This window comes from Cetorhinus maximus, chromosome 17 (assembly GCF_964194155.1).
Source record: "Cetorhinus maximus chromosome 17, sCetMax3.hap1.1, whole genome shotgun sequence".
Taxonomy (NCBI): Eukaryota; Metazoa; Chordata; class Chondrichthyes; order Lamniformes; family Cetorhinidae; genus Cetorhinus; species Cetorhinus maximus.
The window spans coordinates 93,246,410-93,258,813 of NC_135895.1; the positions used below are offsets into that span (position 1 = coordinate 93,246,410).

Genomic DNA, 12,404 nt, shown 5'->3' on the forward strand with positions numbered 1-12,404 from the left:
ACTGAGATCTATGATTTGTCGCAGGCGGAGATCCTGAACCTTGCTTTACTTTTTGAAGACAGAGTAGATGATGATGATGATGGTCCGGATACTTCTGCTGTGTGTGTGTGTGTGTGTGTGTGTGTGTGTGTGGGGGGGTGGGGGGGGTGGGGGGGTCAACATACTAATGAAGAAGGTCATTGCAAATCCATCTGTTCATTCTGCTAAATACACCAATGAGATCCAACAACAACCTGATGCAGCAACTCTTTTGTACAATGAAGAACTAAGACCAGAAGTTCTTACTATTGCCACTGTAACTGTTGTGGAACAAATTCCTGCCATCAGTGACTTTGAAGTTAAACCTGGAGATCAAAAAACTGCAGAGGTGCTTACTACAAACCTATCACCATAGGGGCACAATAAAGTAATTTCTCTGTCTCTACATGTTTCTCTCACTGCTGATACTGGTGACAGCATACATTCTGATTTAGAGAGGTTGAATTCTGCTGAGGAACAAACTCACGCTGAAGAGAATGTGCAAGTTGAACCATTACCTGCAGAAAAAGAAATTCCTACAGTATTAGCAGGACAATCATCATTTTTTTCTTCAGAATATTCTTCGTCCTCCTCTTTGTCCATCTGATTCATTCATGGATGAGGCATTGCACAGTACTTTGTTCATCGCAGCACTAGAAGTCTGAAGACCCTCTACAGGCTATACAGATCTTCACAGGAGCTGAATGAGCTTCATTCTTTCAAGTCAGAGCAACTAGCAGTCCACCCTTTTTCCAGAGTATCAAGAAGAAGGGAAAGAAAAAAGTGAAGGAGAGGAAAATCTCTGTTCATCGCCCTTCTACTGCAGACCACAAGCAGAAATCTCTCTGTGGAGGTGGGTGCTTTCCAAGGAAAAGATTTTGTGGCGCACACATCCTACGCACCCTCAAAGACAGCCAAGAACACCATTGGAGATGGATGCCAGTGGCGCAAGAGACTGTGTAGGGGGTGGGGGTGGGGGAGAGGGGGAAGGGTAGATGCATAAATAGTTAATGTTAAAGAGTAGAACAAAAGACCTGGGGGAGGTGCAGTATAAAGGGTTGAAAGCAAGGATGCTAGAGTGCACCATCAGTGATGTCAGATGACATGTAACTGGAACCTGAGGGAAGGTGGTTTTAATGAAGTCCTGCCAAATTCCATCTCTGTAAATAGTGTAAAATGTCAATAAACTTCCCCAGATTGCAATAGCATGATTTCCAGCTCTCTTCTATCAAAAGTTCCCAGAGCCCGGCCATGATAATAATACACAAAGGGCCCTAATTGGCCTCGTTGAACATGAACCATGGAGAACAAAGATCAGAGAGATCTAGTGATCTCTACTGGGAAATGCATGGAGGTATGGATTTGTGTGTGTGTGTGTGTGTGTGTAGATGTGTGCTTATGTGTGGATATTGGGTGAAAACCAGGTTGTGCTCGCCTCTGATAATCTTTGTGGTTGAATAGCTGACTGAAGAGCTATTTGAGCTGCCAGTTGAACTGTTGCTTGAGTAAGAGGCAGCGCCTAAAATTGGAGGAGGCAGGAAGGGGAAAGAATTACAGGGCTATGAGGAAAGATCACAGGAGTGTGATTAATTGGATAGCTCTACCAATGAGCTAGTACAGGCATACTGTGCTGAATAGACCTTTTCTGTGCCATATCATTCTACTATGGTAGGCAAGCAGATCCTTCTTTAACACCTGTGGGTATAACAGATAAAATTTTAAAAGCTTTTCGTAAAGCTATTTCAGATGGAGTAATATAGTTTTTGAAAAGAGCTCTGATCTGCTAGAGGTTTAATGAGCCACTAATGAAATTTACAATTGATATTGTTTATGTTTGAAAACAATAGCACAAATGACATTTATATTAAAGCTCTTGATTTTTAGGATTGCTAAAATTTATGAGATTATGGGGGTTGGCGTCAGTGCAAGATCACAACTCACTACATGAAAAAAAATCATCCCTTCTCTCCACTGCTTTTTTTGGCAATTATTTTTAACCTATGTTCTGTGGTTACTGACCATCCCTGTCAGTTGAAACAGCTTCTCCTTAGTTACTCTGTAAATATTCCTCATAACTTTGAACATCTCCATTAGATCTCTCCTTAATCTTCCCTGGCCTAAGAAGAAAAATCCCACCAAGAGAGAAAATATATTAATGCCACATTTATATTGCATCTTGGATGTAATATTGCTTCTATTTTCACAGCAGTGTAGTAGTCAGGAGCACATTTTCACTGTCTGCTTGCATCACTGTGTCATTGGGGAAGGCAGTGCTCCACTTCAGGGAGTCAGATTGTGCAGCGCAATTTTCAGTGATTGAAAACAATCGACAAGAGTGTTGGCTTCTAATCAATTGCTAAAACTTAAAAGTGGTACACCAAGGTTTTCAAAAAAGCAAAATGTTGTAGTGGTTTGAAATCTGAAAGAGAAGCCAAAAATTCTGGAAACACTCAGCATCTGCAGAATGACAAAGTGGTTAAGGTTTCAGGTCTCCATCAGAACGTGCTCACTTTAAAGTGAAAGACGTACCTTTTATGGACGAGGCTTTTAAACTCCAGCCATTGCCCATTCTTCCAGTTGCAAGACCAATTCATTGAAGTAATTTCTGATGGGCTGAAACTGCTTCTTCCTGTAGCTTCCAGGAAACATAACTCAATCTCTCTTCAATCCTCATTTGAGCATCAGTGAGATAACATTAACAGTGCTGCATTAGCAGTGATGGCACAACAAACTTGGGATTAAAGAACTGAGTGTCTCCAGTTATCTGTGTAACATATGCAGCTTGTCATTTTCAATCTTTTTAGTGCTTTGGGTGCAAGTCAATGCTTCAGGTATGTGAATGACTCAGGGTTGAAAATCTCATTATTGGATTTGCCCAATGTTCATGGCTCTGTGCTTACAGTGTGGATGGATAGGGCCTGGATTTGATGAACAAAGAATGAATAAGTAAACCTGTATTGTTCATACACATCAGTGCAAGATCAAATCCTTTTATTTAAACAAGTAGAAGCACTCATAAGTATAAGCCACATACTCTTAAAAGTTTTTTCTGCCCTACACATGCGTACACAAAGACAGGAATATTAACGCAGTCGTCAGCAGCAGCCTCCTTCCAACTATGAAAGATGGACACACAGCAAACAATCCATTTAAGATGGGGTATCTTGATATGGTGCACCTTTGCTAATGGCTGAAGAGGCCAATCCTTGAGAGGCAGGTTAATGCTGTAAGTTTGCAATAATAATGGTGTTTAAGTTCAATGCTGCACTAATAAGAATGGGACACCAGATATGCTGAGCTACCAGCTGGTTAACTGGCTGGATCACTTTCTTAGAATGACAGCGCAAAATGTACAGCTGATGTTTATCTCTGTACCAAATTATATGTCTCCTCACACCACTAATTTGATGCTCTGATTGGCTGGTGGTGATGATGTGACTTATAATATGCATGCAGTCTTATTCTTGTATATTCATGATCAGTTTGGACCTTCGACTTATTCAACTTCAAAGCAGAGGTCCCTTGAAACGAAAATATTTTTAAGCACATAAGATTGCTGATTACAGCATCACAGCTAAAAATTGACTCAATACATACTGTAAGATACCCTATTCTTACACACAGATATGTAGGATTTTGTTTAATCTCATACGATTAAGATTTATGCTGTCTTTTCACTTATACTGTAGACTTGCACTGGAGCTAGGAATAATAAAGTTGCGCAGTCCTAGAATGCTTCAGGATACGGATGACAACCTTACAATACTTTCAGCTTCTAATACAAACACACAAAGGGACAATTAAATTAGAAATATATCATCAAACCTAAAGTTCACTTGATCCATTAAACAATATTGGTTAATGCGTCACCCTCTCCAACCGTTAGTAATACTTATCCTTGTGGGTGGCGTGTGATGGTGGGGAGCCAGAAAGAGGAAGTTGGGCTAATTTCAGGAAAATCCAGAAGACTGTGGTTAATTGTGACCTACTAAAACCATCCCTTTCCGATTCCAATTTCCATAGAAGAGAGAAACTACCATCTTCACCAAAAGATCACAGGTTTTTAACTTCTGATACTCTCCAGTAGCCCTATTTGACAAAAATTTAGCTAAAGCATTCTTGACATTTAAAACATATTCCACAGGTAGGTTATTCTATTGGGCTAAATCTTGTTGGAACAGGGCATCCCATTACATGCCTGGTTAGATATCCTTTTTAATAGTATCCTTCAGCTCAAATATTGTTGCCCTGTAACTTCCTGGAAGGACCTGATAATGGCATGATGAGGGCAATGGGGCATCTGGTGAACAGTAGGGCCAACAGATCAGCTTCTTAACCAATGAGATTTAAAGATTAAAACCTAAACAGTGCAAGAACTCTGGTGCGGCCACAGCTGGAGTATTGCGCCAGCTCTGGGTGCCACATTTTAGGAAGGATGTGAAGGCATTGGAGAGTTCAGAAAAGCATTATGAGAATGGTCCCAGGAGTGAGGAACTTCAGTTACATTCTTGATTGGGGAAGTTGGTCATGTTTTCCTTGGAAAAGAGAAAGGGAGATTTCATAGAGGTATTCAAAATCATGAGGGATGTAGACAGAGTAAATAGGGAAATACTGTTCCCATTGGTGGAAAGATTGAGAATAAGAGGGCATAGATTTATGGTAATTGGTAAAAGAAGCGATGGCAAAGAAAAACATTTGCATGCGGCGAGTGATTAAGATCTGAAATGCACTGCCTGAGAGTGTAGTGCAGGCAGGTTCAATTTAAGTATTGAAGAAGGAATTGGATTGTTATCTGAAAAGGCAAAATGTGCATGGCTATGGGGAGAAGGAGGAAGAGTGGCACTAGGTGAACTGCTCCTATGGTCAGCCGGTGCAGAACACAGCAGACCGAATGGCCTCCTTCTGTGCTGTAATAATTCTGTGGATTTGTGAAGAATTGAAAAGGTGGGTGAATTAGTCAACTCAGATACCGAAAGAAATAAAATGAGAGGGGGAAAAGATTGGATTGAGGGAGACAGAAAAAAAAAATTTTTTAAATCTTCCAATTACAACTCATAGACTGAAAGAGTGAGATTCCACACTTAATTGTTCACTTTTTGGGTGAGATATTGATTGCCAGTTATTAATAATCACATCATTAAAAGGTAACTTAAGCTATTCATTTCTACTTGATTTTCTGTGGCAAGATTTGTGGGCAATTACTGTGCAAATTCAGTAACCAACTTCATGAATGAAACACGCAGGGAAGTTAAAGGAAAAATTCCATTTTTGCAAAGATAAAATAACAGAGTAGCACAAATTATCCGGTAACTTCTGGAGATTCAAAATTCATGGGGGTGTCTCTTCCTCATTCCATGTTGCTGACCGATTTGTTGGCTCACTTCTTTCGTACACCATTGTTTTTTCAGCAGTTTCTGGCCCTACTTTTTTTTTATCTGTCTGAAGATATATCATAACTGTATTCATCTTTTGTTCTCTAAATTTGCGATGTCTTCTTGTCCTAGGAATACTGCTCATCATTCTGAGATCCAGTTCATCTAGTCTTTTAAAGGTCTTAATACTGCAATAAGGTCACCACTAAACACCCAACAGTACCCCACCCCCAAATATCCTTAGCTTTTCCTCATTGTTCAGGTACCCAGTCTTATTTACATTTGCTCATCTCCAGTTGTCTAATACAATTCCCCTTTTTATTGGTGTCGCGTGATTTGTCAAAATGTGCCCAATTCCATTGCTACCTCCCTTAAAATTTTATTTTAGAGTCCATCAGCACTGAATGCCATACTTTCCTTTACTGTATTCTATCCATCAGCACTGAGTAATTTCTATATCTATCAGTTCTTGCTCTTTAAATTCCTATTCTGCATGAAGGAATGCAGTCCTTGTAAGTCAGCAAGGACAGTCTGATGTATGCGTGGCATTTGGTGCACGATACAAACAACAGAGTTTTGGATGAGTTGAATTTATGGAGGGTGGTTAATGGGAGACCAGTTAGGACAGCATTGGAATAGTTGAGATTTCAGCAGCAGATGGACTGAGGTAAAGACAGAGGTGGGTGATGTTAGAGGTGACAGCCCCTGGTCCTTCCAATGGAGGGGATAAAAGAAAGAACGGCTTTAATCTATATAGCACCTTTCACAACAACAGGAAGTCCCAAAGCACTTTACACTCAATGAAGCACTTTTGAAGTGTAGTCACTGTTGTAACAAGGGAAAAGAGTCAACCAATTTGTGCATGGTAAGCTCCCATAAATAACAATATGATGACAAAAACAGATTATCTAGTTATGTGAGGGACAAATATTGGTCAGGAACCAGGTGGAGCTCCCCTGCTCTTCTTTGAGATAGTACCATGGGATTATTTATGACTATCTGAAAGGGCAGATGGTGTCTCCTTCTAACATCTCATCTGAAAGACAGCACATCCTCAAGTACTGCACTGGAGCGTCAGCTTTGATTTTGTGCTCAGGTCCTGGAGTGGGACTTGAATCCACAATCTTCTTATGCAGATGTGAATGTTACCAACTGAGCCAGAGCCGGCACTGTCAGGGTTTGAACGCAGAAGCTTAGGTGGGGGGCCAAATAAGATGCCTAGGATGCATATAGCTTGGTTCAGTCTTAGATGGAAATTGAATCATGGTAAGAGTATAGTCTGTGTTGTAAGTTTATTATAGCCATAAAATTCTCTGGCATTTAGTAATGAACCCTCCTCCAAATTATCTCAAACTAATAAAAGTACCATAAGTGTAGAGAATTCTGTTAAGCATTTTATCCATTACCTCAGCTAATGGACCTAATCAATATAGTGGATAACTTGTGTGTTAAACAGCTAACCCCTATAAACTCAAATTTATCGTCTTGTAAATTCAATTAATCATATCCCTTGCAAACTACATAGATAAAAACCTCAGAACTTGTTTTGTTTAAACATCACTTTAGTAAACTTAATTTTAAGTAAAAACATGTTGTAAACAACACATATATTGTTGCAAATTGGTTAACTCAAATATAATTTTTATTTCAGAGCTTTGCTGGGATTCCAAAAAGTGTTCACATTCCTACATAATAACAGGAATGAAAACACAACTTTTCACTTCAGTGAATAAGACATGCAAGTGGAATTTTAGAGCAGCTTGTGACTTATCATTTCAACTAATCTAAACTCAACATGACTGCAGCTGAAACTCTTCCCTTTCTGGTCAAACTCTGCATTGGATGCCAAAATAAAGTTAACAAAGCACTTCTACACAAAAGAGGAATTTGCCACTTTGGCTGTTAGTGCTCTCTCTGGAGAATTAAGTTTTGTTGCACATTTTTTTTCCTGTACTGAAAAGACAGTTATTAGTCAAACTAGATTATTCATCAGTTTGTAAGCTTTAAAAAATAACATCACAAAACTGAGCACAGGTTCTCTCAACTATATAAAGATGCATATTTACTTTGTGTTCCTCAGGAGGCAGATTGTGGATGAAGTCTATTTGTTTGTAAATTATGAGCGCTTTTTCGTGGAAAAGTATGTTGGGTGATGTGTGTGGGGAAAGTTTGATATTGATGCACATGGACAGAGTGTATGAGACTCCAGGGCTTTATGCAGTTGCAAAAAAGACCTAAAAGATGGTTTGCAGACGAGGATTAAGGTGGGAATGCAGATGGGGGCATTGTGAAAGTTGGCACTGGAACTCTCACAATGAATAGTGTGCCAAAGTATCAAGGGAAATTAGCTCTTAAAGTAACAAAGTCAACTGTAAATGAGAATATCAAGGCAGAGGAAAATGCAAAACTGGAAACCAAGAGGGTTTCTGCAAGACAGTAGTGATTACTACTGTACGACCCAGAGACAGGTTCCTTATTTCAGTAAGAGTCCAATTTGAACCCACCCCCAAAAGATAATCCTGAATACAAAACTGAGTATCCTTTCAATACTTCAGTCCTCTTAATTTTTGTCTTAACCCTCCTCACATGAAAAAAAACACTTGCATTTATATAGTCTCGCATTACATCTCTCCAAGTCCAAAAGCATTATATCTACCATAAATTGTTTTTACACATATAATCATGTCATATAGGCAAAGGTGGCAAGTAAAGTTTCACATACACCAATAATGCTCTGCTACTTCAGCAAATATCATATTGTGTGTAAGTCTGGAAGCAAATGTTGACTTGCTGTTAACATTTTGGAGGGAAGAAATTACAGTAATGCAATGAGCATTGGCTTACATTGTGGCATCAACGAATTGGAGTGGGGCAGCTATAGAGTCCATTTAAACAATGTCTAGTTAATGAGTCTCAATGTATTGCCTGCGATTGCAAATTCACCTGATAAAAGCAGGATTATTTGTTCAGCAAGATGAAGTGGATAGTTACATAACACATTTGATTATTTCTCCAGCATAATGCAGTGAGTAGGCGAAATCATAGAAATTTGGTGCAGTCTTGAGGCATGATCTTTGGGGTGTATTACCCAATCATCCCATCCTGGCTGGGTCTTATGTCACGATATGCATTTATAGTAAAACTTTGTCCTATTCTCAACAGGGAGGCACAGACTAGGAGTCATGGGGTAATGACCAGAAATTTCAGTCCTTGTTCATGTCACTTTCCTAGTCCAGGGACAAGACAATTTTCAACATCCTCACTCTGTCCCTATCTAAGGCTGGATAACCCAACATGTACTCTGGGATCAAACTAAAGGCCTTTCCAATTTGTGCACCTCCACATTTTCCTGACCAGTGAATCTATCAAATGAATCAATAAGTGGCAATCTTTTAACAAAAATATTGAAATGATTTCAATACATGAAACCTGATACAGGTGTCATCTTTATGTTTCACAGATACATGCCCAACTGTGCCTAGGTTAATTGGAGACTTTACATTGTAGTAAGCAAAGCTTTTAATATTGTAGATGGCAGGTTGCCAAACTTACGAACAAAACATACATGTGGAAAAGAACAGTCCGGATCTTCTGAGTTACAGTCGGAAACAAGAGGAAAAACGTGTCATAGTAGTAAACGGATACATTAAACATGCCCGGGATCATTAACTTGAGAGTGTTTTGCCTAAATATCAAAGCTCAGTTTACATACTGATGTCAAGAGGAGATGTTAAATTCTATAATGTAATTGGAAATTATGTTTAAATTGGAATTGTAGCAGGGTCTGTGTGTGGCTTAATTGGATTAAAGGCAGCTAGTCTGGATGCTTTGATGCAGAGTAGTTTTGATATGTTAATTAGATAAACGTAAGGAGGAATAGATAAAGTGTATATTTGTATTTGTTGAATAAACCATTCAAAAGAATGGGTAAAATCTTGCACCTGGCTGGGAGATGCCAAGCAATGTGTTTATATTACTAATAAAATTGGTGGAACAAAAGGATTGTTAGGAAAGGTAAAATTTTAAAAAACCTAGTAATACACTGGAAAATTTACATTCAAAGGGGAAGCTAGGTATAAACAGAAAGGAGTTTTGTGTGTGAGAGTCAGAGGCATTTAAGATCTAACCAGCCTGTAAGCCTACAACTGTGTCTCCAAAGGAATCAAATTGCAAGGGACCTCATTTTCAATTCGTAAGGTCAAATGTGCTTTGCCTGGTGTCTGTTTAGTTTATGGGTTATTGGTGCCTTGGTGAAGATTTACCTGGGAGTGATAAATTTGGGGATTTGCTTAAAAGTTATTGTGGTAGTAATTTGTAGACATGTATGTGTTTAATTTGTTGTTAAATTAATAAATGTTTTATATAAAAAACCTCTTGAGGCTTGGTGGTTTTATTCCTAAATTCAGAGCTGCATCTCAAACTTATCCAACAGCTCTACGACAGGAGGACACCTCGGTGGGCTCATGCAGCGAGGCAATATGGGTAGAGCTCTGAAATAGGAAGGGTGCAGTCACAATGTTGGGGGTTTACTATAGGCCTCCCAATTGCCGGCGGGAGATTGAGGAACAGTTATGTAGGCAGATTTTGGAAAGACGTAAAAGCAATAGGGTTTCCCTATATTGAATGGGAATCACTTAGTGCTAGGGGTTTGGATGGTGCAGAATTTGTAGGGTGCATCCAGGAGGGCTTCCTGAGACAATATGTAGATAGTCCAACTAGGGAAGGGGTAATACTGGACCTGGTATTAGGGAATGAACCTGGCCAGGTGGTCGAAGTTTCAGTAGGGGAGCATTTCGGGAAAAGTGACCATAATTCAGTAAGTTTCAAGGTACTGGTGGATAAGGATAACGGGAGTCCTTGGGTTAAGGTGCTTAATTGGGGGAAGGCTAATTATAACAATATTAGGCAGGAACTGAGGAATCTAGACTGGAGGCGGATGTTTGAGGGCAAATCAACAACTGACATGTGGGGGGCTTTCAAACGTCAGTTGATAAGAATTCAGGACAGGTATGTTCCTGCTAGGATGAAGGATAAGCATGGCAAGTTTCAGGAACCTTGGATAACGAAGGATATTGTGAGATTAGTCAAAAAGAAAAGGGAAGCATTCACAAGGGCTAGAAGGCTGGGAACAGATGAAGCCCGTGGAGAACATAAAGAAAGTAGGAAGAAACTTAAGCAAGGAGTCAGGAGGGCTAAAAGGGGTCAAGAAAAGTCACTGGCAACCAGGATTAAGGAAAATCCCAAGGCCTTTTATGCATACGTAAAAAGCAAGAGGGTAGCCAGGGAAAGGGTAGGCCCACTCAGGGACAGAGGTGGGAATCTGTGTGTGGAGCCAGAAGAAATGGGAGAGATACAAAATGAATACTTCTCATCAATATTCACCAGAGAAGGACTTAGCGGTTGATTTGTCTAGGGAAGAGTGTGTAGATAGTCTGGATCATGTTGAGATCAAAAAAGAGGTGTTAGGCGTCTTGAAGAATATTAAGGTGGATAAATCCCCAGGGCCAGATGGGATCTACCCCAGAGTACTGAGGGAGGCAAGGGAGGAGATTGCTGGGGCCTTGACAGAAATCTTTGTATCCTCACTGGCTACGGGTGAAGTCCCAGAGGACTAGAGAATGGCCAATGTTGTTCCATTGTTTAAGAAGGGTAGCAGGGATAATCCAGGAAATTACAGGCCGGTGAGCCTTACGTCAGTGGTAGGGACATTATTGGAGAAGATTCTTTGTGACAGGATTTACTACCATTTGGAAGCAAATGGGCGTATTAGTGAGAGGCAGCATGGTTTTGTGAAGGGGGGGTCGTGTCTCACTAACTTGATCGAGTTTTTCGAGAAGTGACAAAGATTATTGACGATGGAAGGGCAGTGGATGTTATCTACATGGATTTCAGTAAGGCCTTTGACAAGGTCCCTCATGGCAGACTGGTACAGAAGGTAAAGTTGCATGGGATCAGAGGTGACCTGGCAAGATGGATACAGAATTGGCTTGGTCATAGAAGACAGAGGGTAGCAGTGGAAGGGTGCTTTTCTGAATAGAGAGCTGTGACTAGTGGAGTTCCGCAGGGATCAATGCTGGGACCTTTGCTGTTTGTAGTATACGTAAATGATTTGGAGGAAAATGTAACTGGGCTAATTAGTAAGTTTGCAGACGACACTAAGGTTGGAGGAATTGCAGATAGTGAAGAGGATTGTCAAAGGGTACAACGGGATATAGATCGGTTGGAGACTTGGGCGGAGAAATGGCAGATGGAGTTTAATCCGGACAAATGCAAGGTAATGCATTTTGGAAGGTCTAATATAGGCAAGAATTATACAGTAAATGGCAGAACCCTTAAGTGCATTGACGGGCAGAGGGATCTGGGTGTACAGATCCACGTGTCACTGAAAGTGGCAACGCAGGTGGATGATAGTCAGGAAGGCATATGGCATGCTTGCCTTCATTGGCAGGGGCATTGAGTATAAAAGCTGGGAAGTCATGCTGCAGCTGCACAGAACCTTGGTTAGGCCACACTTGGAATATTGCGTGCAATTCTGGTCGCCACATTACCAGAAGGATAAGGAGGCATTGGAGAGGGTGCAGAGGAAGTTTACCAGGATGCTGCCTGGTCCGGAGGTTATTGGCTATGAGGAGAAGTTGCAGAAACTCGGATTGTTCTCAGTAGAGTGATGGAGATTGAGGGGCGACTTGATAGAAGTTTACAAAATTATAAGTGGCATGGACAGGGTAGATAGTCAGAAGCTTTTTCCCAAGGTGGAAGAGTCAATTACTAGGGGACATAGATTTAAGGTGAGAGGAGAAAACTATAGGGTAGTGAGTGTCTGCAATTTGCTGCCAGAGGAGGTGGTGGAAGCAGGTACGATAGTGGTGTTTAAGAGGCAGCTTGACAAATACATGAATAGGATGGGAATAGAGGGATACGGACCCTGGAAGTGCAAAATGTTTTAGTTGACGGGCAATATGATCGGCGCAGGCTTGGAGGGCCGAAGGGCCTGTTCCTGTGCTGTACTTTTCT

At 40.5% G+C, this 12,404-nt stretch overlaps 1 protein-coding gene across 2 annotated transcripts in view; it reads right to left on the minus strand.

Annotated features, from left to right (window-relative positions):
- The window catches only part of LOC144692582 (flavin-containing monooxygenase 5-like), a 406,487-nt gene that overhangs the window by 177,693 nt on the left and 216,390 nt on the right, over nucleotides 1-12,404 (minus strand). The window lies entirely within an intron of this gene.